Source organism: Anomaloglossus baeobatrachus, unplaced genomic scaffold, assembly GCF_048569485.1.
Source record: "Anomaloglossus baeobatrachus isolate aAnoBae1 unplaced genomic scaffold, aAnoBae1.hap1 Scaffold_4909, whole genome shotgun sequence".
Classification (NCBI taxonomy): Eukaryota; Metazoa; Chordata; class Amphibia; order Anura; family Aromobatidae; genus Anomaloglossus; species Anomaloglossus baeobatrachus.
This window is the reverse complement of record NW_027444260.1, coordinates 1-26,205: the sequence shown is the minus strand read 5'-3', so window position 1 is coordinate 26,205 and position 26,205 is coordinate 1. Positions and strand designations below refer to the sequence as shown.

At 46.3% G+C, this 26,205-nt stretch overlaps 17 non-coding genes across 17 annotated transcripts; all 17 read right to left on the bottom strand.

Moving 5' to 3' along the window:
• Positions 1-461: 461 nt before the first annotated feature.
• LOC142281994 (U2 spliceosomal RNA) lies at positions 462-652 on the bottom strand. The gene has a single exon (XR_012743979.1). It is a non-coding gene; the product is annotated as a U2 spliceosomal RNA (small nuclear RNA).
• A 1,387-nt stretch (positions 653-2,039) lies between these two features.
• Positions 2,040-2,230, bottom strand: LOC142281993 (U2 spliceosomal RNA). The gene has a single exon (XR_012743978.1). It is a non-coding gene; the product is annotated as a U2 spliceosomal RNA (small nuclear RNA).
• A 1,387-nt stretch (positions 2,231-3,617) lies between these two features.
• On the bottom strand, positions 3,618-3,808 carry LOC142281991 (U2 spliceosomal RNA). Its single transcript, XR_012743976.1, has one exon. It is a non-coding gene; the product is annotated as a U2 spliceosomal RNA (small nuclear RNA).
• A 1,387-nt stretch (positions 3,809-5,195) lies between these two features.
• On the bottom strand, positions 5,196-5,386 carry LOC142281990 (U2 spliceosomal RNA). Its single transcript, XR_012743975.1, has one exon. It is a non-coding gene; the product is annotated as a U2 spliceosomal RNA (small nuclear RNA).
• Positions 5,387-6,773: 1,387 nt separating this feature from the next.
• On the bottom strand, positions 6,774-6,964 carry LOC142281988 (U2 spliceosomal RNA). The gene has a single exon (XR_012743974.1). It is a non-coding gene; the product is annotated as a U2 spliceosomal RNA (small nuclear RNA).
• A 1,387-nt stretch (positions 6,965-8,351) lies between these two features.
• On the bottom strand, positions 8,352-8,542 carry LOC142281987 (U2 spliceosomal RNA). Its single transcript, XR_012743973.1, has one exon. It is a non-coding gene; the product is annotated as a U2 spliceosomal RNA (small nuclear RNA).
• Positions 8,543-9,929: 1,387 nt separating this feature from the next.
• Positions 9,930-10,120, bottom strand: LOC142281986 (U2 spliceosomal RNA). Its single transcript, XR_012743972.1, has one exon. It is a non-coding gene; the product is annotated as a U2 spliceosomal RNA (small nuclear RNA).
• Positions 10,121-11,507: 1,387 nt separating this feature from the next.
• Positions 11,508-11,698, bottom strand: LOC142281985 (U2 spliceosomal RNA). The gene has a single exon (XR_012743971.1). It is a non-coding gene; the product is annotated as a U2 spliceosomal RNA (small nuclear RNA).
• A 1,387-nt stretch (positions 11,699-13,085) lies between these two features.
• LOC142281984 (U2 spliceosomal RNA) lies at positions 13,086-13,276 on the bottom strand. Its single transcript, XR_012743970.1, has one exon. It is a non-coding gene; the product is annotated as a U2 spliceosomal RNA (small nuclear RNA).
• A 1,387-nt stretch (positions 13,277-14,663) lies between these two features.
• LOC142281983 (U2 spliceosomal RNA) lies at positions 14,664-14,854 on the bottom strand. The gene has a single exon (XR_012743969.1). It is a non-coding gene; the product is annotated as a U2 spliceosomal RNA (small nuclear RNA).
• A 1,387-nt stretch (positions 14,855-16,241) lies between these two features.
• LOC142281982 (U2 spliceosomal RNA) lies at positions 16,242-16,432 on the bottom strand. The gene has a single exon (XR_012743968.1). It is a non-coding gene; the product is annotated as a U2 spliceosomal RNA (small nuclear RNA).
• Positions 16,433-17,819: 1,387 nt separating this feature from the next.
• LOC142281981 (U2 spliceosomal RNA) lies at positions 17,820-18,010 on the bottom strand. Its single transcript, XR_012743967.1, has one exon. It is a non-coding gene; the product is annotated as a U2 spliceosomal RNA (small nuclear RNA).
• Positions 18,011-19,397: 1,387 nt separating this feature from the next.
• On the bottom strand, positions 19,398-19,588 carry LOC142281997 (U2 spliceosomal RNA). Its single transcript, XR_012743982.1, has one exon. It is a non-coding gene; the product is annotated as a U2 spliceosomal RNA (small nuclear RNA).
• Positions 19,589-20,975: 1,387 nt separating this feature from the next.
• LOC142281996 (U2 spliceosomal RNA) lies at positions 20,976-21,166 on the bottom strand. Its single transcript, XR_012743981.1, has one exon. It is a non-coding gene; the product is annotated as a U2 spliceosomal RNA (small nuclear RNA).
• Positions 21,167-22,553: 1,387 nt separating this feature from the next.
• LOC142281995 (U2 spliceosomal RNA) lies at positions 22,554-22,744 on the bottom strand. The gene has a single exon (XR_012743980.1). It is a non-coding gene; the product is annotated as a U2 spliceosomal RNA (small nuclear RNA).
• Positions 22,745-24,131: 1,387 nt separating this feature from the next.
• LOC142281992 (U2 spliceosomal RNA) lies at positions 24,132-24,322 on the bottom strand. Its single transcript, XR_012743977.1, has one exon. It is a non-coding gene; the product is annotated as a U2 spliceosomal RNA (small nuclear RNA).
• A 1,387-nt stretch (positions 24,323-25,709) lies between these two features.
• On the bottom strand, positions 25,710-25,900 carry LOC142281980 (U2 spliceosomal RNA). Its single transcript, XR_012743966.1, has one exon. It is a non-coding gene; the product is annotated as a U2 spliceosomal RNA (small nuclear RNA).
• Positions 25,901-26,205: the final 305 nt, after the last annotated feature.

Here is a 26,205-nt window from a genome sequence, read left to right as displayed (position 1 = left end):
AGGGCGCCAACAGACTACTAAAGAGATCATCATTACTCAAAGAAAACCCCAAAAACCAATGCATGATAGGAATAAACAGGTAACTTTCTTTGGAGTGGAAGCGGAGAGATCGCACCAGATGCCAATTCTAGATGTTATCACACCTGTGGTCACTGCAGCAGCAGGTGAATCCACTTTGTCCAAAAGGGATCTATTCCATTCAATTGCAAATGATCTAGATAAGACAGAGAACTGCAGCACGGGGACATAGCCGAGTTGGTCAGGTTGAGTGGTGATGAGTTTGCTATTTGGATGAATAAAGAAAGTCAAAAGTGTGAAAGATAAAAAACAAAAGGAGGAAGTGTGAAAAGTGAATGGGCCAAATTGAGGTGCATATGAAGACGTATGCTTTCTTCCAATTCATTAAATCGGGCTAATATGAATCAGGTGAATTGAGTTCTGCTTTTGGAAACTGGGTTAAGAAGGGGTGCACCGTTCCTGGAGGTACTGCAATACCAGGTCAATGCGTGGAGTGGACAGAGCAAGCTCTTTTTCCATCTCCCTGTTCTAAAAATCCATTTAATATATGGTCCCCAGATAGGGGACGTATCAGATATTAAACTGATAAGAACAGATACTACACTTGATCTTAGCCAAAAGGCCGAGAAGCGATAACCAGAATTGGTTTGGGCCTCGAGTGGCACCCTGGCCTATGCCGGACACATCTTAGGGAGAGAGAGCGAGAGGGAGACAAACCCACGCCTACACAAGACATTTTGTCACCCAAGCCAACCCTTGAAAAGGCTGCTTTGCAGAGCCAAAACAAGAAGAATGGTGCGTTTTGCAGCCGCCGCCCACTGCAATGAATCTGAATAACTCCTCCTTTAGGGCGCAAGCAACTCCCCTCCCCCTTGCAGTCTTTCCAATTCACGATACAAAAAGACGGACAGGACAGGTTGCCTGACTTTCCGTCACTGCCACCCTTTGCCATCCTTACCCGTAGAAAGCCCTTTCATCATCCCCAAACCCTAATCTTTTCCCTTTCCTTCCCAGCCCCCAAACCCTGCCCTCTGTACCTTTCTCACCACCCGCTTCCCTTCTCCTGTCATCCCCCTACCACCCGGGAAAAAAAGAGATTGCCCCCTCCTTCCACTAGCCCACCCTCCCACCCAAAGAACAACTTCTTCTGCGCAGCTTGTTTTCTAGGCAGCAGCGCTATTGTGATGTCATCGGGGGGCATTGTGACAAGCCGCCAGTGTTCCGTCTCTTCATGTTGTGCACAGTTCAAACGGAAAATACATCAACAGGCAGACTACAGAAAAGCTTACTATCAAAGGTTAGAGGGGGGCTTTCTCAGAGGGCTTTTTACAGTTTTTCTATTCCCAATTAGCCGTTTAAGTGTACTTATTGAAAGTAGTAATTCTTTCATAGGCCGCCCTTTCTTAGTATTTGACGTTCCTTATATTGCGGTATGAGGCTTCGCAGTAGGTTGCAAACATTCATCACCCATGACTGTCCCCAATTGAGCTCAGAAGCTCAATGTCTATCATGACCTCTCTTTTAGAATGTCCAAGAGCAAGCAAACTATTCCTCCAGGAGAGGGCGCCAACAGACTACTAAAGAGATCATCATTACTCAAAGAAAACCCCAAAAACCAATGCATGATAGGAATAAACAGGTAACTTTCTTTGGAGTGGAAGCGGAGAGATCGCACCAGATGCCAATTCTAGATGTTATCACACCTGTGGTCACTGCAGCAGCAGGTGAATCCACTTTGTCCAAAAGGGATCTATTCCATTCAATTGCAAATGATCTAGATAAGACAGAGAACTGCAGCACGGGGACATAGCCGAGTTGGTCAGGTTGAGTGGTGATGAGTTTGCTATTTGGATGAATAAAGAAAGTCAAAAGTGTGAAAGATAAAAAACAAAAGGAGGAAGTGTGAAAAGTGAATGGGCCAAATTGAGGTGCATATGAAGACGTATGCTTTCTTCCAATTCATTAAATCGGGCTAATATGAATCAGGTGAATTGAGTTCTGCTTTTGGAAACTGGGTTAAGAAGGGGTGCACCGTTCCTGGAGGTACTGCAATACCAGGTCAATGCGTGGAGTGGACAGAGCAAGCTCTTTTTCCATCTCCCTGTTCTAAAAATCCATTTAATATATGGTCCCCAGATAGGGGACGTATCAGATATTAAACTGATAAGAACAGATACTACACTTGATCTTAGCCAAAAGGCCGAGAAGCGATAACCAGAATTGGTTTGGGCCTCGAGTGGCACCCTGGCCTATGCCGGACACATCTTAGGGAGAGAGAGCGAGAGGGAGACAAACCCACGCCTACACAAGACATTTTGTCACCCAAGCCAACCCTTGAAAAGGCTGCTTTGCAGAGCCAAAACAAGAAGAATGGTGCGTTTTGCAGCCGCCGCCCACTGCAATGAATCTGAATAACTCCTCCTTTAGGGCGCAAGCAACTCCCCTCCCCCTTGCAGTCTTTCCAATTCACGATACAAAAAGACGGACAGGACAGGTTGCCTGACTTTCCGTCACTGCCACCCTTTGCCATCCTTACCCGTAGAAAGCCCTTTCATCATCCCCAAACCCTAATCTTTTCCCTTTCCTTCCCAGCCCCCAAACCCTGCCCTCTGTACCTTTCTCACCACCCGCTTCCCTTCTCCTGTCATCCCCCTACCACCCGGGAAAAAAAGAGATTGCCCCCTCCTTCCACTAGCCCACCCTCCCACCCAAAGAACAACTTCTTCTGCGCAGCTTGTTTTCTAGGCAGCAGCGCTATTGTGATGTCATCGGGGGGCATTGTGACAAGCCGCCAGTGTTCCGTCTCTTCATGTTGTGCACAGTTCAAACGGAAAATACATCAACAGGCAGACTACAGAAAAGCTTACTATCAAAGGTTAGAGGGGGGCTTTCTCAGAGGGCTTTTTACAGTTTTTCTATTCCCAATTAGCCGTTTAAGTGTACTTATTGAAAGTAGTAATTCTTTCATAGGCCGCCCTTTCTTAGTATTTGACGTTCCTTATATTGCGGTATGAGGCTTCGCAGTAGGTTGCAAACATTCATCACCCATGACTGTCCCCAATTGAGCTCAGAAGCTCAATGTCTATCATGACCTCTCTTTTAGAATGTCCAAGAGCAAGCAAACTATTCCTCCAGGAGAGGGCGCCAACAGACTACTAAAGAGATCATCATTACTCAAAGAAAACCCCAAAAACCAATGCATGATAGGAATAAACAGGTAACTTTCTTTGGAGTGGAAGCGGAGAGATCGCACCAGATGCCAATTCTAGATGTTATCACACCTGTGGTCACTGCAGCAGCAGGTGAATCCACTTTGTCCAAAAGGGATCTATTCCATTCAATTGCAAATGATCTAGATAAGACAGAGAACTGCAGCACGGGGACATAGCCGAGTTGGTCAGGTTGAGTGGTGATGAGTTTGCTATTTGGATGAATAAAGAAAGTCAAAAGTGTGAAAGATAAAAAACAAAAGGAGGAAGTGTGAAAAGTGAATGGGCCAAATTGAGGTGCATATGAAGACGTATGCTTTCTTCCAATTCATTAAATCGGGCTAATATGAATCAGGTGAATTGAGTTCTGCTTTTGGAAACTGGGTTAAGAAGGGGTGCACCGTTCCTGGAGGTACTGCAATACCAGGTCAATGCGTGGAGTGGACAGAGCAAGCTCTTTTTCCATCTCCCTGTTCTAAAAATCCATTTAATATATGGTCCCCAGATAGGGGACGTATCAGATATTAAACTGATAAGAACAGATACTACACTTGATCTTAGCCAAAAGGCCGAGAAGCGATAACCAGAATTGGTTTGGGCCTCGAGTGGCACCCTGGCCTATGCCGGACACATCTTAGGGAGAGAGAGCGAGAGGGAGACAAACCCACGCCTACACAAGACATTTTGTCACCCAAGCCAACCCTTGAAAAGGCTGCTTTGCAGAGCCAAAACAAGAAGAATGGTGCGTTTTGCAGCCGCCGCCCACTGCAATGAATCTGAATAACTCCTCCTTTAGGGCGCAAGCAACTCCCCTCCCCCTTGCAGTCTTTCCAATTCACGATACAAAAAGACGGACAGGACAGGTTGCCTGACTTTCCGTCACTGCCACCCTTTGCCATCCTTACCCGTAGAAAGCCCTTTCATCATCCCCAAACCCTAATCTTTTCCCTTTCCTTCCCAGCCCCCAAACCCTGCCCTCTGTACCTTTCTCACCACCCGCTTCCCTTCTCCTGTCATCCCCCTACCACCCGGGAAAAAAAGAGATTGCCCCCTCCTTCCACTAGCCCACCCTCCCACCCAAAGAACAACTTCTTCTGCGCAGCTTGTTTTCTAGGCAGCAGCGCTATTGTGATGTCATCGGGGGGCATTGTGACAAGCCGCCAGTGTTCCGTCTCTTCATGTTGTGCACAGTTCAAACGGAAAATACATCAACAGGCAGACTACAGAAAAGCTTACTATCAAAGGTTAGAGGGGGGCTTTCTCAGAGGGCTTTTTACAGTTTTTCTATTCCCAATTAGCCGTTTAAGTGTACTTATTGAAAGTAGTAATTCTTTCATAGGCCGCCCTTTCTTAGTATTTGACGTTCCTTATATTGCGGTATGAGGCTTCGCAGTAGGTTGCAAACATTCATCACCCATGACTGTCCCCAATTGAGCTCAGAAGCTCAATGTCTATCATGACCTCTCTTTTAGAATGTCCAAGAGCAAGCAAACTATTCCTCCAGGAGAGGGCGCCAACAGACTACTAAAGAGATCATCATTACTCAAAGAAAACCCCAAAAACCAATGCATGATAGGAATAAACAGGTAACTTTCTTTGGAGTGGAAGCGGAGAGATCGCACCAGATGCCAATTCTAGATGTTATCACACCTGTGGTCACTGCAGCAGCAGGTGAATCCACTTTGTCCAAAAGGGATCTATTCCATTCAATTGCAAATGATCTAGATAAGACAGAGAACTGCAGCACGGGGACATAGCCGAGTTGGTCAGGTTGAGTGGTGATGAGTTTGCTATTTGGATGAATAAAGAAAGTCAAAAGTGTGAAAGATAAAAAACAAAAGGAGGAAGTGTGAAAAGTGAATGGGCCAAATTGAGGTGCATATGAAGACGTATGCTTTCTTCCAATTCATTAAATCGGGCTAATATGAATCAGGTGAATTGAGTTCTGCTTTTGGAAACTGGGTTAAGAAGGGGTGCACCGTTCCTGGAGGTACTGCAATACCAGGTCAATGCGTGGAGTGGACAGAGCAAGCTCTTTTTCCATCTCCCTGTTCTAAAAATCCATTTAATATATGGTCCCCAGATAGGGGACGTATCAGATATTAAACTGATAAGAACAGATACTACACTTGATCTTAGCCAAAAGGCCGAGAAGCGATAACCAGAATTGGTTTGGGCCTCGAGTGGCACCCTGGCCTATGCCGGACACATCTTAGGGAGAGAGAGCGAGAGGGAGACAAACCCACGCCTACACAAGACATTTTGTCACCCAAGCCAACCCTTGAAAAGGCTGCTTTGCAGAGCCAAAACAAGAAGAATGGTGCGTTTTGCAGCCGCCGCCCACTGCAATGAATCTGAATAACTCCTCCTTTAGGGCGCAAGCAACTCCCCTCCCCCTTGCAGTCTTTCCAATTCACGATACAAAAAGACGGACAGGACAGGTTGCCTGACTTTCCGTCACTGCCACCCTTTGCCATCCTTACCCGTAGAAAGCCCTTTCATCATCCCCAAACCCTAATCTTTTCCCTTTCCTTCCCAGCCCCCAAACCCTGCCCTCTGTACCTTTCTCACCACCCGCTTCCCTTCTCCTGTCATCCCCCTACCACCCGGGAAAAAAAGAGATTGCCCCCTCCTTCCACTAGCCCACCCTCCCACCCAAAGAACAACTTCTTCTGCGCAGCTTGTTTTCTAGGCAGCAGCGCTATTGTGATGTCATCGGGGGGCATTGTGACAAGCCGCCAGTGTTCCGTCTCTTCATGTTGTGCACAGTTCAAATGGAAAATACATCAACAGGCAGACTACAGAAAAGCTTACTATCAAAGGTTAGAGGGGGGCTTTCTCAGAGGGCTTTTTACAGTTTTTCTATTCCCAATTAGCCGTTTAAGTGTACTTATTGAAAGTAGTAATTCTTTCATAGGCCGCCCTTTCTTAGTATTTGACGTTCCTTATATTGCGGTATGAGGCTTCGCAGTAGGTTGCAAACATTCATCACCCATGACTGTCCCCAATTGAGCTCAGAAGCTCAATGTCTATCATGACCTCTCTTTTAGAATGTCCAAGAGCAAGCAAACTATTCCTCCAGGAGAGGGCGCCAACAGACTACTAAAGAGATCATCATTACTCAAAGAAAACCCCAAAAACCAATGCATGATAGGAATAAACAGGTAACTTTCTTTGGAGTGGAAGCGGAGAGATCGCACCAGATGCCAATTCTAGATGTTATCACACCTGTGGTCACTGCAGCAGCAGGTGAATCCACTTTGTCCAAAAGGGATCTATTCCATTCAATTGCAAATGATCTAGATAAGACAGAGAACTGCAGCACGGGGACATAGCCGAGTTGGTCAGGTTGAGTGGTGATGAGTTTGCTATTTGGATGAATAAAGAAAGTCAAAAGTGTGAAAGATAAAAAACAAAAGGAGGAAGTGTGAAAAGTGAATGGGCCAAATTGAGGTGCATATGAAGACGTATGCTTTCTTCCAATTCATTAAATCGGGCTAATATGAATCAGGTGAATTGAGTTCTGCTTTTGGAAACTGGGTTAAGAAGGGGTGCACCGTTCCTGGAGGTACTGCAATACCAGGTCAATGCGTGGAGTGGACAGAGCAAGCTCTTTTTCCATCTCCCTGTTCTAAAAATCCATTTAATATATGGTCCCCAGATAGGGGACGTATCAGATATTAAACTGATAAGAACAGATACTACACTTGATCTTAGCCAAAAGGCCGAGAAGCGATAACCAGAATTGGTTTGGGCCTCGAGTGGCACCCTGGCCTATGCCGGACACATCTTAGGGAGAGAGAGCGAGAGGGAGACAAACCCACGCCTACACAAGACATTTTGTCACCCAAGCCAACCCTTGAAAAGGCTGCTTTGCAGAGCCAAAACAAGAAGAATGGTGCGTTTTGCAGCCGCCGCCCACTGCAATGAATCTGAATAACTCCTCCTTTAGGGCGCAAGCAACTCCCCTCCCCCTTGCAGTCTTTCCAATTCACGATACAAAAAGACGGACAGGACAGGTTGCCTGACTTTCCGTCACTGCCACCCTTTGCCATCCTTACCCGTAGAAAGCCCTTTCATCATCCCCAAACCCTAATCTTTTCCCTTTCCTTCCCAGCCCCCAAACCCTGCCCTCTGTACCTTTCTCACCACCCGCTTCCCTTCTCCTGTCATCCCCCTACCACCCGGGAAAAAAAGAGATTGGCCCCTCCTTCCACTAGCCCACCCTCCCACCCAAAGAACAACTTCTTCTGCGCAGCTTGTTTTCTAGGCAGCAGCGCTATTGTGATGTCATCGGGGGGCATTGTGACAAGCCGCCAGTGTTCCGTCTCTTCATGTTGTGCACAGTTCAAACGGAAAATACATCAACAGGCAGACTACAGAAAAGCTTACTATCAAAGGTTAGAGGGGGGCTTTCTCAGAGGGCTTTTTACAGTTTTTCTATTCCCAATTAGCCGTTTAAGTGTACTTATTGAAAGTAGTAATTCTTTCATAGGCCGCCCTTTCTTAGTATTTGACGTTCCTTATATTGCGGTATGAGGCTTCGCAGTAGGTTGCAAACATTCATCACCCATGACTGTCCCCAATTGAGCTCAGAAGCTCAATGTCTATCATGACCTCTCTTTTAGAATGTCCAAGAGCAAGCAAACTATTCCTCCAGGAGAGGGCGCCAACAGACTACTAAAGAGATCATCATTACTCAAAGAAAACCCCAAAAACCAATGCATGATAGGAATAAACAGGTAACTTTCTTTGGAGTGGAAGCGGAGAGATCGCACCAGATGCCAATTCTAGATGTTATCACACCTGTGGTCACTGCAGCAGCAGGTGAATCCACTTTGTCCAAAAGGGATCTATTCCATTCAATTGCAAATGATCTAGATAAGACAGAGAACTGCAGCACGGGGACATAGCCGAGTTGGTCAGGTTGAGTGGTGATGAGTTTGCTATTTGGATGAATAAAGAAAGTCAAAAGTGTGAAAGATAAAAAACAAAAGGAGGAAGTGTGAAAAGTGAATGGGCCAAATTGAGGTGCATATGAAGACGTATGCTTTCTTCCAATTCATTAAATCGGGCTAATATGAATCAGGTGAATTGAGTTCTGCTTTTGGAAACTGGGTTAAGAAGGGGTGCACCGTTCCTGGAGGTACTGCAATACCAGGTCAATGCGTGGAGTGGACAGAGCAAGCTCTTTTTCCATCTCCCTGTTCTAAAAATCCATTTAATATATGGTCCCCAGATAGGGGACGTATCAGATATTAAACTGATAAGAACAGATACTACACTTGATCTTAGCCAAAAGGCCGAGAAGCGATAACCAGAATTGGTTTGGGCCTCGAGTGGCACCCTGGCCTATGCCGGACACATCTTAGGGAGAGAGAGCGAGAGGGAGACAAACCCACGCCTACACAAGACATTTTGTCACCCAAGCCAACCCTTGAAAAGGCTGCTTTGCAGAGCCAAAACAAGAAGAATGGTGCGTTTTGCAGCCGCCGCCCACTGCAATGAATCTGAATAACTCCTCCTTTAGGGCGCAAGCAACTCCCCTCCCCCTTGCAGTCTTTCCAATTCACGATACAAAAAGACGGACAGGACAGGTTGCCTGACTTTCCGTCACTGCCACCCTTTGCCATCCTTACCCGTAGAAAGCCCTTTCATCATCCCCAAACCCTAATCTTTTCCCTTTCCTTCCCAGCCCCCAAACCCTGCCCTCTGTACCTTTCTCACCACCCGCTTCCCTTCTCCTGTCATCCCCCTACCACCCGGGAAAAAAAGAGATTGCCCCCTCCTTCCACTAGCCCACCCTCCCACCCAAAGAACAACTTCTTCTGCGCAGCTTGTTTTCTAGGCAGCAGCGCTATTGTGATGTCATCGGGGGGCATTGTGACAAGCCGCCAGTGTTCCGTCTCTTCATGTTGTGCACAGTTCAAACGGAAAATACATCAACAGGCAGACTACAGAAAAGCTTACTATCAAAGGTTAGAGGGGGGCTTTCTCAGAGGGCTTTTTACAGTTTTTCTATTCCCAATTAGCCGTTTAAGTGTACTTATTGAAAGTAGTAATTCTTTCATAGGCCGCCCTTTCTTAGTATTTGACGTTCCTTATATTGCGGTATGAGGCTTCGCAGTAGGTTGCAAACATTCATCACCCATGACTGTCCCCAATTGAGCTCAGAAGCTCAATGTCTATCATGACCTCTCTTTTAGAATGTCCAAGAGCAAGCAAACTATTCCTCCAGGAGAGGGCGCCAACAGACTACTAAAGAGATCATCATTACTCAAAGAAAACCCCAAAAACCAATGCATGATAGGAATAAACAGGTAACTTTCTTTGGAGTGGAAGCGGAGAGATCGCACCAGATGCCAATTCTAGATGTTATCACACCTGTGGTCACTGCAGCAGCAGGTGAATCCACTTTGTCCAAAAGGGATCTATTCCATTCAATTGCAAATGATCTAGATAAGACAGAGAACTGCAGCACGGGGACATAGCCGAGTTGGTCAGGTTGAGTGGTGATGAGTTTGCTATTTGGATGAATAAAGAAAGTCAAAAGTGTGAAAGATAAAAAACAAAAGGAGGAAGTGTGAAAAGTGAATGGGCCAAATTGAGGTGCATATGAAGACGTATGCTTTCTTCCAATTCATTAAATCGGGCTAATATGAATCAGGTGAATTGAGTTCTGCTTTTGGAAACTGGGTTAAGAAGGGGTGCACCGTTCCTGGAGGTACTGCAATACCAGGTCAATGCGTGGAGTGGACAGAGCAAGCTCTTTTTCCATCTCCCTGTTCTAAAAATCCATTTAATATATGGTCCCCAGATAGGGGACGTATCAGATATTAAACTGATAAGAACAGATACTACACTTGATCTTAGCCAAAAGGCCGAGAAGCGATAACCAGAATTGGTTTGGGCCTCGAGTGGCACCCTGGCCTATGCCGGACACATCTTAGGGAGAGAGAGCGAGAGGGAGACAAACCCACGCCTACACAAGACATTTTGTCACCCAAGCCAACCCTTGAAAAGGCTGCTTTGCAGAGCCAAAACAAGAAGAATGGTGCGTTTTGCAGCCGCCGCCCACTGCAATGAATCTGAATAACTCCTCCTTTAGGGCGCAAGCAACTCCCCTCCCCCTTGCAGTCTTTCCAATTCACGATACAAAAAGACGGACAGGACAGGTTGCCTGACTTTCCGTCACTGCCACCCTTTGCCATCCTTACCCGTAGAAAGCCCTTTCATCATCCCCAAACCCTAATCTTTTCCCTTTCCTTCCCAGCCCCCAAACCCTGCCCTCTGTACCTTTCTCACCACCCGCTTCCCTTCTCCTGTCATCCCCCTACCACCCGGGAAAAAAAGAGATTGCCCCCTCCTTCCACTAGCCCACCCTCCCACCCAAAGAACAACTTCTTCTGCGCAGCTTGTTTTCTAGGCAGCAGCGCTATTGTGATGTCATCGGGGGGCATTGTGACAAGCCGCCAGTGTTCCGTCTCTTCATGTTGTGCACAGTTCAAACGGAAAATACATCAACAGGCAGACTACAGAAAAGCTTACTATCAAAGGTTAGAGGGGGGCTTTCTCAGAGGGCTTTTTACAGTTTTTCTATTCCCAATTAGCCGTTTAAGTGTACTTATTGAAAGTAGTAATTCTTTCATAGGCCGCCCTTTCTTAGTATTTGACGTTCCTTATATTGCGGTATGAGGCTTCGCAGTAGGTTGCAAACATTCATCACCCATGACTGTCCCCAATTGAGCTCAGAAGCTCAATGTCTATCATGACCTCTCTTTTAGAATGTCCAAGAGCAAGCAAACTATTCCTCCAGGAGAGGGCGCCAACAGACTACTAAAGAGATCATCATTACTCAAAGAAAACCCCAAAAACCAATGCATGATAGGAATAAACAGGTAACTTTCTTTGGAGTGGAAGCGGAGAGATCGCACCAGATGCCAATTCTAGATGTTATCACACCTGTGGTCACTGCAGCAGCAGGTGAATCCACTTTGTCCAAAAGGGATCTATTCCATTCAATTGCAAATGATCTAGATAAGACAGAGAACTGCAGCACGGGGACATAGCCGAGTTGGTCAGGTTGAGTGGTGATGAGTTTGCTATTTGGATGAATAAAGAAAGTCAAAAGTGTGAAAGATAAAAAACAAAAGGAGGAAGTGTGAAAAGTGAATGGGCCAAATTGAGGTGCATATGAAGACGTATGCTTTCTTCCAATTCATTAAATCGGGCTAATATGAATCAGGTGAATTGAGTTCTGCTTTTGGAAACTGGGTTAAGAAGGGGTGCACCGTTCCTGGAGGTACTGCAATACCAGGTCAATGCGTGGAGTGGACAGAGCAAGCTCTTTTTCCATCTCCCTGTTCTAAAAATCCATTTAATATATGGTCCCCAGATAGGGGACGTATCAGATATTAAACTGATAAGAACAGATACTACACTTGATCTTAGCCAAAAGGCCGAGAAGCGATAACCAGAATTGGTTTGGGCCTCGAGTGGCACCCTGGCCTATGCCGGACACATCTTAGGGAGAGAGAGCGAGAGGGAGACAAACCCACGCCTACACAAGACATTTTGTCACCCAAGCCAACCCTTGAAAAGGCTGCTTTGCAGAGCCAAAACAAGAAGAATGGTGCGTTTTGCAGCCGCCGCCCACTGCAATGAATCTGAATAACTCCTCCTTTAGGGCGCAAGCAACTCCCCTCCCCCTTGCAGTCTTTCCAATTCACGATACAAAAAGACGGACAGGACAGGTTGCCTGACTTTCCGTCACTGCCACCCTTTGCCATCCTTACCCGTAGAAAGCCCTTTCATCATCCCCAAACCCTAATCTTTTCCCTTTCCTTCCCAGCCCCCAAACCCTGCCCTCTGTACCTTTCTCACCACCCGCTTCCCTTCTCCTGTCATCCCCCTACCACCCGGGAAAAAAAGAGATTGCCCCCTCCTTCCACTAGCCCACCCTCCCACCCAAAGAACAACTTCTTCTGCGCAGCTTGTTTTCTAGGCAGCAGCGCTATTGTGATGTCATCGGGGGGCATTGTGACAAGCCGCCAGTGTTCCGTCTCTTCATGTTGTGCACAGTTCAAACGGAAAATACATCAACAGGCAGACTACAGAAAAGCTTACTATCAAAGGTTAGAGGGGGGCTTTCTCAGAGGGCTTTTTACAGTTTTTCTATTCCCAATTAGCCGTTTAAGTGTACTTATTGAAAGTAGTAATTCTTTCATAGGCCGCCCTTTCTTAGTATTTGACGTTCCTTATATTGCGGTATGAGGCTTCGCAGTAGGTTGCAAACATTCATCACCCATGACTGTCCCCAATTGAGCTCAGAAGCTCAATGTCTATCATGACCTCTCTTTTAGAATGTCCAAGAGCAAGCAAACTATTCCTCCAGGAGAGGGCGCCAACAGACTACTAAAGAGATCATCATTACTCAAAGAAAACCCCAAAAACCAATGCATGATAGGAATAAACAGGTAACTTTCTTTGGAGTGGAAGCGGAGAGATCGCACCAGATGCCAATTCTAGATGTTATCACACCTGTGGTCACTGCAGCAGCAGGTGAATCCACTTTGTCCAAAAGGGATCTATTCCATTCAATTGCAAATGATCTAGATAAGACAGAGAACTGCAGCACGGGGACATAGCCGAGTTGGTCAGGTTGAGTGGTGATGAGTTTGCTATTTGGATGAATAAAGAAAGTCAAAAGTGTGAAAGATAAAAAACAAAAGGAGGAAGTGTGAAAAGTGAATGGGCCAAATTGAGGTGCATATGAAGACGTATGCTTTCTTCCAATTCATTAAATCGGGCTAATATGAATCAGGTGAATTGAGTTCTGCTTTTGGAAACTGGGTTAAGAAGGGGTGCACCGTTCCTGGAGGTACTGCAATACCAGGTCAATGCGTGGAGTGGACAGAGCAAGCTCTTTTTCCATCTCCCTGTTCTAAAAATCCATTTAATATATGGTCCCCAGATAGGGGACGTATCAGATATTAAACTGATAAGAACAGATACTACACTTGATCTTAGCCAAAAGGCCGAGAAGCGATAACCAGAATTGGTTTGGGCCTCGAGTGGCACCCTGGCCTATGCCGGACACATCTTAGGGAGAGAGAGCGAGAGGGAGACAAACCCACGCCTACACAAGACATTTTGTCACCCAAGCCAACCCTTGAAAAGGCTGCTTTGCAGAGCCAAAACAAGAAGAATGGTGCGTTTTGCAGCCGCCGCCCACTGCAATGAATCTGAATAACTCCTCCTTTAGGGCGCAAGCAACTCCCCTCCCCCTTGCAGTCTTTCCAATTCACGATACAAAAAGACGGACAGGACAGGTTGCCTGACTTTCCGTCACTGCCACCCTTTGCCATCCTTACCCGTAGAAAGCCCTTTCATCATCCCCAAACCCTAATCTTTTCCCTTTCCTTCCCAGCCCCCAAACCCTGCCCTCTGTACCTTTCTCACCACCCGCTTCCCTTCTCCTGTCATCCCCCTACCACCCGGGAAAAAAAGAGATTGCCCCCTCCTTCCACTAGCCCACCCTCCCACCCAAAGAACAACTTCTTCTGCGCAGCTTGTTTTCTAGGCAGCAGCGCTATTGTGATGTCATCGGGGGGCATTGTGACAAGCCGCCAGTGTTCCGTCTCTTCATGTTGTGCACAGTTCAAACGGAAAATACATCAACAGGCAGACTACAGAAAAGCTTACTATCAAAGGTTAGAGGGGGGCTTTCTCAGAGGGCTTTTTACAGTTTTTCTATTCCCAATTAGCCGTTTAAGTGTACTTATTGAAAGTAGTAATTCTTTCATAGGCCGCCCTTTCTTAGTATTTGACGTTCCTTATATTGCGGTATGAGGCTTCGCAGTAGGTTGCAAACATTCATCACCCATGACTGTCCCCAATTGAGCTCAGAAGCTCAATGTCTATCATGACCTCTCTTTTAGAATGTCCAAGAGCAAGCAAACTATTCCTCCAGGAGAGGGCGCCAACAGACTACTAAAGAGATCATCATTACTCAAAGAAAACCCCAAAAACCAATGCATGATAGGAATAAACAGGTAACTTTCTTTGGAGTGGAAGCGGAGAGATCGCACCAGATGCCAATTCTAGATGTTATCACACCTGTGGTCACTGCAGCAGCAGGTGAATCCACTTTGTCCAAAAGGGATCTATTCCATTCAATTGCAAATGATCTAGATAAGACAGAGAACTGCAGCACGGGGACATAGCCGAGTTGGTCAGGTTGAGTGGTGATGAGTTTGCTATTTGGATGAATAAAGAAAGTCAAAAGTGTGAAAGATAAAAAACAAAAGGAGGAAGTGTGAAAAGTGAATGGGCCAAATTGAGGTGCATATGAAGACGTATGCTTTCTTCCAATTCATTAAATCGGGCTAATATGAATCAGGTGAATTGAGTTCTGCTTTTGGAAACTGGGTTAAGAAGGGGTGCACCGTTCCTGGAGGTACTGCAATACCAGGTCAATGCGTGGAGTGGACAGAGCAAGCTCTTTTTCCATCTCCCTGTTCTAAAAATCCATTTAATATATGGTCCCCAGATAGGGGACGTATCAGATATTAAACTGATAAGAACAGATACTACACTTGATCTTAGCCAAAAGGCCGAGAAGCGATAACCAGAATTGGTTTGGGCCTCGAGTGGCACCCTGGCCTATGCCGGACACATCTTAGGGAGAGAGAGCGAGAGGGAGACAAACCCACGCCTACACAAGACATTTTGTCACCCAAGCCAACCCTTGAAAAGGCTGCTTTGCAGAGCCAAAACAAGAAGAATGGTGCGTTTTGCAGCCGCCGCCCACTGCAATGAATCTGAATAACTCCTCCTTTAGGGCGCAAGCAACTCCCCTCCCCCTTGCAGTCTTTCCAATTCACGATACAAAAAGACGGACAGGACAGGTTGCCTGACTTTCCGTCACTGCCACCCTTTGCCATCCTTACCCGTAGAAAGCCCTTTCATCATCCCCAAACCCTAATCTTTTCCCTTTCCTTCCCAGCCCCCAAACCCTGCCCTCTGTACCTTTCTCACCACCCGCTTCCCTTCTCCTGTCATCCCCCTACCACCCGGGAAAAAAAGAGATTGCCCCCTCCTTCCACTAGCCCACCCTCCCACCCAAAGAACAACTTCTTCTGCGCAGCTTGTTTTCTAGGCAGCAGCGCTATTGTGATGTCATCGGGGGGCATTGTGACAAGCCGCCAGTGTTCCGTCTCTTCATGTTGTGCACAGTTCAAACGGAAAATACATCAACAGGCAGACTACAGAAAAGCTTACTATCAAAGGTTAGAGGGGGGCTTTCTCAGAGGGCTTTTTACAGTTTTTCTATTCCCAATTAGCCGTTTAAGTGTACTTATTGAAAGTAGTAATTCTTTCATAGGCCGCCCTTTCTTAGTATTTGACGTTCCTTATATTGCGGTATGAGGCTTCGCAGTAGGTTGCAAACATTCATCACCCATGACTGTCCCCAATTGAGCTCAGAAGCTCAATGTCTATCATGACCTCTCTTTTAGAATGTCCAAGAGCAAGCAAACTATTCCTCCAGGAGAGGGCGCCAACAGACTACTAAAGAGATCATCATTACTCAAAGAAAACCCCAAAAACCAATGCATGATAGGAATAAACAGGTAACTTTCTTTGGAGTGGAAGCGGAGAGATCGCACCAGATGCCAATTCTAGATGTTATCACACCTGTGGTCACTGCAGCAGCAGGTGAATCCACTTTGTCCAAAAGGGATCTATTCCATTCAATTGCAAATGATCTAGATAAGACAGAGAACTGCAGCACGGGGACATAGCCGAGTTGGTCAGGTTGAGTGGTGATGAGTTTGCTATTTGGATGAATAAAGAAAGTCAAAAGTGTGAAAGATAAAAAACAAAAGGAGGAAGTGTGAAAAGTGAATGGGCCAAATTGAGGTGCATATGAAGACGTATGCTTTCTTCCAATTCATTAAATCGGGCTAATATGAATCAGGTGAATTGAGTTCTGCTTTTGGAAACTGGGTTAAGAAGGGGTGCACCGTTCCTGGAGGTACTGCAATACCAGGTCAATGCGTGGAGTGGACAGAGCAAGCTCTTTTTCCATCTCCCTGTTCTAAAAATCCATTTAATATATGGTCCCCAGATAGGGGACGTATCAGATATTAAACTGATAAGAACAGATACTACACTTGATCTTAGCCAAAAGGCCGAGAAGCGATAACCAGAATTGGTTTGGGCCTCGAGTGGCACCCTGGCCTATGCCGGACACATCTTAGGGAGAGAGAGCGAGAGGGAGACAAACCCACGCCTACACAAGACATTTTGTCACCCAAGCCAACCCTTGAAAAGGCTGCTTTGCAGAGCCAAAACAAGAAGAATGGTGCGTTTTGCAGCCGCCGCCCACTGCAATGAATCTGAATAACTCCTCCTTTAGGGCGCAAGCAACTCCCCTCCCCCTTGCAGTCTTTCCAATTCACGATACAAAAAGACGGACAGGACAGGTTGCCTGACTTTCCGTCACTGCCACCCTTTGCCATCCTTACCCGTAGAAAGCCCTTTCATCATCCCCAAACCCTAATCTTTTCCCTTTCCTTCCCAGCCCCCAAACCCTGCCCTCTGTACCTTTCTCACCACCCGCTTCCCTTCTCCTGTCATCCCCCTACCACCCGGGAAAAAAAGAGATTGCCCCCTCCTTCCACTAGCCCACCCTCCCACCCAAAGAACAACTTCTTCTGCGCAGCTTGTTTTCTAGGCAGCAGCGCTATTGTGATGTCATCGGGGGGCATTGTGACAAGCCGCCAGTGTTCCGTCTCTTCATGTTGTGCACAGTTCAAACGGAAAATACATCAACAGGCAGACTACAGAAAAGCTTACTATCAAAGGTTAGAGGGGGGCTTTCTCAGAGGGCTTTTTACAGTTTTTCTATTCCCAATTAGCCGTTTAAGTGTACTTATTGAAAGTAGTAATTCTTTCATAGGCCGCCCTTTCTTAGTATTTGACGTTCCTTATATTGCGGTATGAGGCTTCGCAGTAGGTTGCAAACATTCATCACCCATGACTGTCCCCAATTGAGCTCAGAAGCTCAATGTCTATCATGACCTCTCTTTTAGAATGTCCAAGAGCAAGCAAACTATTCCTCCAGGAGAGGGCGCCAACAGACTACTAAAGAGATCATCATTACTCAAAGAAAACCCCAAAAACCAATGCATGATAGGAATAAACAGGTAACTTTCTTTGGAGTGGAAGCGGAGAGATCGCACCAGATGCCAATTCTAGATGTTATCACACCTGTGGTCACTGCAGCAGCAGGTGAATCCACTTTGTCCAAAAGGGATCTATTCCATTCAATTGCAAATGATCTAGATAAGACAGAGAACTGCAGCACGGGGACATAGCCGAGTTGGTCAGGTTGAGTGGTGATGAGTTTGCTATTTGGATGAATAAAGAAAGTCAAAAGTGTGAAAGATAAAAAACAAAAGGAGGAAGTGTGAAAAGTGAATGGGCCAAATTGAGGTGCATATGAAGACGTATGCTTTCTTCCAATTCATTAAATCGGGCTAATATGAATCAGGTGAATTGAGTTCTGCTTTTGGAAACTGGGTTAAGAAGGGGTGCACCGTTCCTGGAGGTACTGCAATACCAGGTCAATGCGTGGAGTGGACAGAGCAAGCTCTTTTTCCATCTCCCTGTTCTAAAAATCCATTTAATATATGGTCCCCAGATAGGGGACGTATCAGATATTAAACTGATAAGAACAGATACTACACTTGATCTTAGCCAAAAGGCCGAGAAGCGATAACCAGAATTGGTTTGGGCCTCGAGTGGCACCCTGGCCTATGCCGGACACATCTTAGGGAGAGAGAGCGAGAGGGAGACAAACCCACGCCTACACAAGACATTTTGTCACCCAAGCCAACCCTTGAAAAGGCTGCTTTGCAGAGCCAAAACAAGAAGAATGGTGCGTTTTGCAGCCGCCGCCCACTGCAATGAATCTGAATAACTCCTCCTTTAGGGCGCAAGCAACTCCCCTCCCCCTTGCAGTCTTTCCAATTCACGATACAAAAAGACGGACAGGACAGGTTGCCTGACTTTCCGTCACTGCCACCCTTTGCCATCCTTACCCGTAGAAAGCCCTTTCATCATCCCCAAACCCTAATCTTTTCCCTTTCCTTCCCAGCCCCCAAACCCTGCCCTCTGTACCTTTCTCACCACCCGCTTCCCTTCTCCTGTCATCCCCCTACCACCCGGGAAAAAAAGAGATTGCCCCCTCCTTCCACTAGCCCACCCTCCCACCCAAAGAACAACTTCTTCTGCGCAGCTTGTTTTCTAGGCAGCAGCGCTATTGTGATGTCATCGGGGGGCATTGTGACAAGCCGCCAGTGTTCCGTCTCTTCATGTTGTGCACAGTTCAAACGGAAAATACATCAACAGGCAGACTACAGAAAAGCTTACTATCAAAGGTTAGAGGGGGGCTTTCTCACAGGGCTTTTTACAGTTTTTCTATTCCCAATTAGCCGTTTAAGTGTACTTATTGAAAGTAGTAATTCTTTCATAGGCCGCCCTTTCTTAGTATTTGACGTTCCTTATATTGCGGTATGAGGCTTCGCAGTAGGTTGCAAACATTCATCACCCATGACTGTCCCCAATTGAGCTCAGAAGCTCAATGTCTATCATGACCTCTCTTTTAGAATGTCCAAGAGCAAGCAAACTATTCCTCCAGGAGAGGGCGCCAACAGACTACTAAAGAGATCATCATTACTCAAAGAAAACCCCAAAAACCAATGCATGATAGGAATAAACAGGTAACTTTCTTTGGAGTGGAAGCGGAGAGATCGCACCAGATGCCAATTCTAGATGTTATCACACCTGTGGTCACTGCAGCAGCAGGTGAATCCACTTTGTCCAAAAGGGATCTATTCCATTCAATTGCAAATGATCTAGATAAGACAGAGAACTGCAGCACGGGGACATAGCCGAGTTGGTCAGGTTGAGTGGTGATGAGTTTGCTATTTGGATGAATAAAGAAAGTCAAAAGTGTGAAAGATAAAAAACAAAAGGAGGAAGTGTGAAAAGTGAATGGGCCAAATTGAGGTGCATATGAAGACGTATGCTTTCTTCCAATTCATTAAATCGGGCTAATATGAATCAGGTGAATTGAGTTCTGCTTTTGGAAACTGGGTTAAGAAGGGGTGCACCGTTCCTGGAGGTACTGCAATACCAGGTCAATGCGTGGAGTGGACAGAGCAAGCTCTTTTTCCATCTCCCTGTTCTAAAAATCCATTTAATATATGGTCCCCAGATAGGGGACGTATCAGATATTAAACTGATAAGAACAGATACTACACTTGATCTTAGCCAAAAGGCCGAGAAGCGATAACCAGAATTGGTTTGGGCCTCGAGTGGCACCCTGGCCTATGCCGGACACATCTTAGGGAGAGAGAGCGAGAGGGAGACAAACCCACGCCTACACAAGACATTTTGTCACCCAAGCCAACCCTTGAAAAGGCTGCTTTGCAGAGCCAAAACAAGAAGAATGGTGCGTTTTGCAGCCGCCGCCCACTGCAATGAATCTGAATAACTCCTCCTTTAGGGCGCAAGCAACTCCCCTCCCCCTTGCAGTCTTTCCAATTCACGATACAAAAAGACGGACAGGACAGGTTGCCTGACTTTCCGTCACTGCCACCCTTTGCCATCCTTACCCGTAGAAAGCCCTTTCATCATCCCCAAACCCTAATCTTTTCCCTTTCCTTCCCAGCCCCCAAACCCTGCCCTCTGTACCTTTCTCACCACCCGCTTCCCTTCTCCTGTCATCCCCCTACCACCCGGGAAAAAAAGAGATTGCCCCCTCCTTCCACTAGCCCACCCTCCCACCCAAAGAACAACTTCTTCTGCGCAGCTTGTTTTCTAGGCAGCAGCGCTATTGTGATGTCATCGGGGGGCATTGTGACAAGCCGCCAGTGTTCCGTCTCTTCATGTTGTGCACAGTTCAAACGGAAAATACATCAACAGGCAGACTACAGAAAAGCTTACTATCAAAGGTTAGAGGGGGGCTTTCTCAGAGGGCTTTTTACAGTTTTTCTATTCCCAATTAGCCGTTTAAGTGTACTTATTGAAAGTAGTAATTCTTTCATAGGCCGCCCTTTCTTAGTATTTGACGTTCCTTATATTGCGGTATGAGGCTTCGCAGTAGGTTGCAAACATTCATCACCCATGACTGTCCCCAATTGAGCTCAGAAGCTCAATGTCTATCATGACCTCTCTTTTAGAATGTCCAAGAGCAAGCAAACTATTCCTCCAGGAGAGGGCGCCAACAGACTACTAAAGAGATCATCATTACTCAAAGAAAACCCCAAAAACCAATGCATGATAGGAATAAACAGGTAACTTTCTTTGGAGTGGAAGCGGAGAGATCGCACCAGATGCCAATTCTAGATGTTATCACACCTGTGGTCACTGCAGCAGCAGGTGAATCCACTTTGTCCAAAAGGGATCTATTCCATTCAATTGCAAATGATCTAGATAAGACAGAGAACTGCAGCACGGGGACATAGCCGAGTTGGTCAGGTTGAGTGGTGATGAGTTTGCTATTTGGATGAATAAAGAAAGTCAAAAGTGTGAAAGATAAAAAACAAAAGGAGGAAGTGTGAAAAGTGAATGGGCCAAATTGAGGTGCATATGAAGACGTATGCTTTCTTCCAATTCATTAAATCGGGCTAATATGAATCAGGTGAATTGAGTTCTGCTTTTGGAAACTGGGTTAAGAAGGGGTGCACCGTTCCTGGAGGTACTGCAATACCAGGTCAATGCGTGGAGTGGACAGAGCAAGCTCTTTTTCCATCTCCCTGTTCTAAAAATCCATTTAATATATGGTCCCCAGATAGGGGACGTATCAGATATTAAACTGATAAGAACAGATACTACACTTGATCTTAGCCAAAAGGCCGAGAAGCGATAACCAGAATTGGTTTGGGCCTCGAGTGGCACCCTGGCCTATGCCGGACACATCTTAGGGAGAGAGAGCGAGAGGGAGACAAACCCACGCCTACACAAGACATTTTGTCACCCAAGCCAACCCTTGAAAAGGCTGCTTTGCAGAGCCAAAACAAGAAGAATGGTGCGTTTTGCAGCCGCCGCCCACTGCAATGAATCTGAATAACTCCTCCTTTAGGGCGCAAGCAACTCCCCTCCCCCTTGCAGTCTTTCCAATTCACGATACAAAAAGACGGACAGGACAGGTTGCCTGACTTTCCGTCACTGCCACCCTTTGCCATCCTTACCCGTAGAAAGCCCTTTCATCATCCCCAAACCCTAATCTTTTCCCTTTCCTTCCCAGCCCCCAAACCCTGCCCTCTGTACCTTTCTCACCACCCGCTTCCCTTCTCCTGTCATCCCCCTACCACCCGGGAAAAAAAGAGATTGCCCCCTCCTTCCACTAGCCCACCCTCCCACCCAAAGAACAACTTCTTCTGCGCAGCTTGTTTTCTAGGCAGCAGCGCTATTGTGATGTCATCGGGGGGCATTGTGACAAGCCGCCAGTGTTCCGTCTCTTCATGTTGTGCACAGTTCAAACGGAAAATACATCAACAGGCAGACTACAGAAAAGCTTACTATCAAAGGTTAGAGGGGGGCTTTCTCAGAGGGCTTTTTACAGTTTTTCTATTCCCAATTAGCCGTTTAAGTGTACTTATTGAAAGTAGTAATTCTTTCATAGGCCGCCCTTTCTTAGTATTTGACGTTCCTTATATTGCGGTATGAGGCTTCGCAGTAGGTTGCAAACATTCATCACCCATGACTGTCCCCAATTGAGCTCAGAAGCTCAATGTCTATCATGACCTCTCTTTTAGAATGTCCAAGAGCAAGCAAACTATTCCTCCAGGAGAGGGCGCCAACAGACTACTAAAGAGATCATCATTACTCAAAGAAAACCCCAAAAACCAATGCATGATAGGAATAAACAGGTAACTTTCTTTGGAGTGGAAGCGGAGAGATCGCACCAGATGCCAATTCTAGATGTTATCACACCTGTGGTCACTGCAGCAGCAGGTGAATCCACTTTGTCCAAAAGGGATCTATTCCATTCAATTGCAAATGATCTAGATAAGACAGAGAACTGCAGCACGGGGACATAGCCGAGTTGGTCAGGTTGAGTGGTGATGAGTTTGCTATTTGGATGAATAAAGAAAGTCAAAAGTGTGAAAGATAAAAAACAAAAGGAGGAAGTGTGAAAAGTGAATGGGCCAAATTGAGGTGCATATGAAGACGTATGCTTTCTTCCAATTCATTAAATCGGGCTAATATGAATCAGGTGAATTGAGTTCTGCTTTTGGAAACTGGGTTAAGAAGGGGTGCACCGTTCCTGGAGGTACTGCAATACCAGGTCAATGCGTGGAGTGGACAGAGCAAGCTCTTTTTCCATCTCCCTGTTCTAAAAATCCATTTAATATATGGTCCCCAGATAGGGGACGTATCAGATATTAAACTGATAAGAACAGATACTACACTTGATCTTAGCCAAAAGGCCGAGAAGCGATAACCAGAATTGGTTTGGGCCTCGAGTGGCACCCTGGCCTATGCCGGACACATCTTAGGGAGAGAGAGCGAGAGGGAGACAAACCCACGCCTACACAAGACATTTTGTCACCCAAGCCAACCCTTGAAAAGGCTGCTTTGCAGAGCCAAAACAAGAAGAATGGTGCGTTTTGCAGCCGCCGCCCACTGCAATGAATCTGAATAACTCCTCCTTTAGGGCGCAAGCAACTCCCCTCCCCCTTGCAGTCTTTCCAATTCACGATACAAAAAGACGGACAGGACAGGTTGCCTGACTTTCCGTCACTGCCACCCTTTGCCATCCTTACCCGTAGAAAGCCCTTTCATCATCCCCAAACCCTAATCTTTTCCCTTTCCTTCCCAGCCCCCAAACCCTGCCCTCTGTACCTTTCTCACCACCCGCTTCCCTTCTCCTGTCATCCCCCTACCACCCGGGAAAAAAAGAGATTGCCCCCTCCTTCCACTAGCCCACCCTCCCACCCAAAGAACAACTTCTTCTGCGCAGCTTGTTTTCTAGGCAGCAGCGCTATTGTGATGTCATCGGGGGGCATTGTGACAAGCCGCCAGTGTTCCGTCTCTTCATGTTGTGCACAGTTCAAACGGAAAATACATCAACAGGCAGACTACAGAAAAGCTTACTATCAAAGGTTAGAGGGGGGCTTTCTCAGAGGGCTTTTTACAGTTTTTCTATTCCCAATTAGCCGTTTAAGTGTACTTATTGAAAGTAGTAATTCTTTCATAGGCCGCCCTTTCTTAGTATTTGACGTTCCTTATATTGCGGTATGAGGCTTCGCAGTAGGTTGCAAACATTCATCACCCATGACTGTCCCCAATTGAGCTCAGAAGCTCAATGTCTATCATGACCTCTCTTTTAGAATGTCCAAGAGCAAGCAAACTATTCCTCCAGGAGAGGGCGCCAACAGACTACTAAAGAGATCATCATTACTCAAAGAAAACCCCAAAAACCAATGCATGATAGGAATAAACAGGTAACTTTCTTTGGAGTGGAAGCGGAGAGATCGCACCAGATGCCAATTCTAGATGTTATCACACCTGTGGTCACTGCAGCAGCAGGTGAATCCACTTTGTCCAAAAGGGATCTATTCCATTCAATTGCAAATGATCTAGATAAGACAGAGAACTGCAGCACGGGGACATAGCCGAGTTGGTCAGGTTGAGTGGTGATGAGTTTGCTATTTGGATGAATAAAGAAAGTCAAAAGTGTGAAAGATAAAAAACAAAAGGAGGAAGTGTGAAAAGTGAATGGGCCAAATTGAGGTGCATATGAAGACGTATGCTTTCTTCCAATTCATTAAATCGGGCTAATATGAATCAGGTGAATTGAGTTCTGCTTTTGGAAACTGGGTTAAGAAGGGGTGCACCGTTCCTGGAGGTACTGCAATACCAGGTCAATGCGTGGAGTGGACAGAGCAAGCTCTTTTTCCATCTCCCTGTTCTAAAAATCCATTTAATATATGGTCCCCAGATAGGGGACGTATCAGATATTAAACTGATAAGAACAGATACTACACTTGATCTTAGCCAAAAGGCCGAGAAGCGATAACCAGAATTGGTTTGGGCCTCGAGTGGCACCCTGGCCTATGCCGGACACATCTTAGGGAGAGAGAGCGAGAGGGAGACAAACCCACGCCTACACAAGACATTTTGTCACCCAAGCCAACCCTTGAAAAGGCTGCTTTGCAGAGCCAAAACAAGAAGAATGGTGCGTTTTGCAGCCGCCGCCCACTGCAATGAATCTGAATAACTCCTCCTTTAGGGCGCAAGCAACTCCCCTCCCCCTTGCAGTCTTTCCAATTCACGATACAAAAAGACGGACAGGACAGGTTGCCTGACTTTCCGTCACTGCCACCCTTTGCCATCCTTACCCGTAGAAAGCCCTTTCATCATCCCCAAACCCTAATCTTTTCCCTTTCCTTCCCAGCCCCCAAACCCTGCCCTCTGTACCTTTCTCACCACCCGCTTCCCTTCTCCTGTCATCCCCCTACCACCCGGGAAAAAAAGAGATTGCCCCCTCCTTCCACTAGCCCACCCTCCCACCCAAAGAACAACTTCTTCTGCGCAGCTTGTTTTCTAGGCAGCAGCGCTATTGTGATGTCATCGGGGGGCATTGTGACAAGCCGCCAGTGTTCCGTCTCTTCATGTTGTGCACAGTTCAAACGGAAAATACATCAACAGGCAGACTACAGAAAAGCTTACTATCAAAGGTTAGAGGGGGGCTTTCTCAGAGGGCTTTTTACAGTTTTTCTATTCCCAATTAGCCGTTTAAGTGTACTTATTGAAAGTAGTAATTCTTTCATAGGCCGCCCTTTCTTAGTATTTGACGTTCCTTATATTGCGGTATGAGGCTTCGCAGTAGGTTGCAAACATTCATCACCCATGACTGTCCCCAATTGAGCTCAGAAGCTCAATGTCTATCATGACCTCTCTTTTAGAATGTCCAAGAGCAAGCAAACTATTCCTCCAGGAGAGGGCGCCAACAGACTACTAAAGAGATCATCATTACTCAAAGAAAACCCCAAAAACCAATGCATGATAGGAATAAACAGGTAACTTTCTTTGGAGTGGAAGCGGAGAGATCGCACCAGATGCCAATTCTAGATGTTATCACACCTGTGGTCACTGCAGCAGCAGGTGAATCCACTTTGTCCAAAAGGGATCTATTCCATTCAATTGCAAATGATCTAGATAAGACAGAGAACTGCAGCACGGGGACATAGCCGAGTTGGTCAGGTTGAGTGGTGATGAGTTTGCTATTTGGATGAATAAAGAAAGTCAAAAGTGTGAAAGATAAAAAACAAAAGGAGGAAGTGTGAAAAGTGAATGGGCCAAATTGAGGTGCATATGAAGACGTATGCTTTCTTCCAATTCATTAAATCGGGCTAATATGAATCAGGTGAATTGAGTTCTGCTTTTGGAAACTGGGTTAAGAAGGGGTGCACCGTTCCTGGAGGTACTGCAATACCAGGTCAATGCGTGGAGTGGACAGAGCAAGCTCTTTTTCCATCTCCCTGTTCTAAAAATCCATTTAATATATGGTCCCCAGATAGGGGACGTATCAGATATTAAACTGATAAGAACAGATACTACACTTGATCTTAGCCAAAAGGCCGAGAAGCGATAACCAGAATTGGTTTGGGCCTCGAGTGGCACCCTGGCCTATGCCGGACACATCTTAGGGAGAGAGAGCGAGAGGGAGACAAACCCACGCCTACACAAGACATTTTGTCACCCAAGCCAACCCTTGAAAAGGCTGCTTTGCAGAGCCAAAACAAGAAGAATGGTGCGTTTTGCAGCCGCCGCCCACTGCAATGAATCTGAATAACTCCTCCTTTAGGGCGCAAGCAACTCCCCTCCCCCTTGCAGTCTTTCCAATTCACGATACAAAAAGACGGACAGGACAGGTTGCCTGACTTTCCGTCACTGC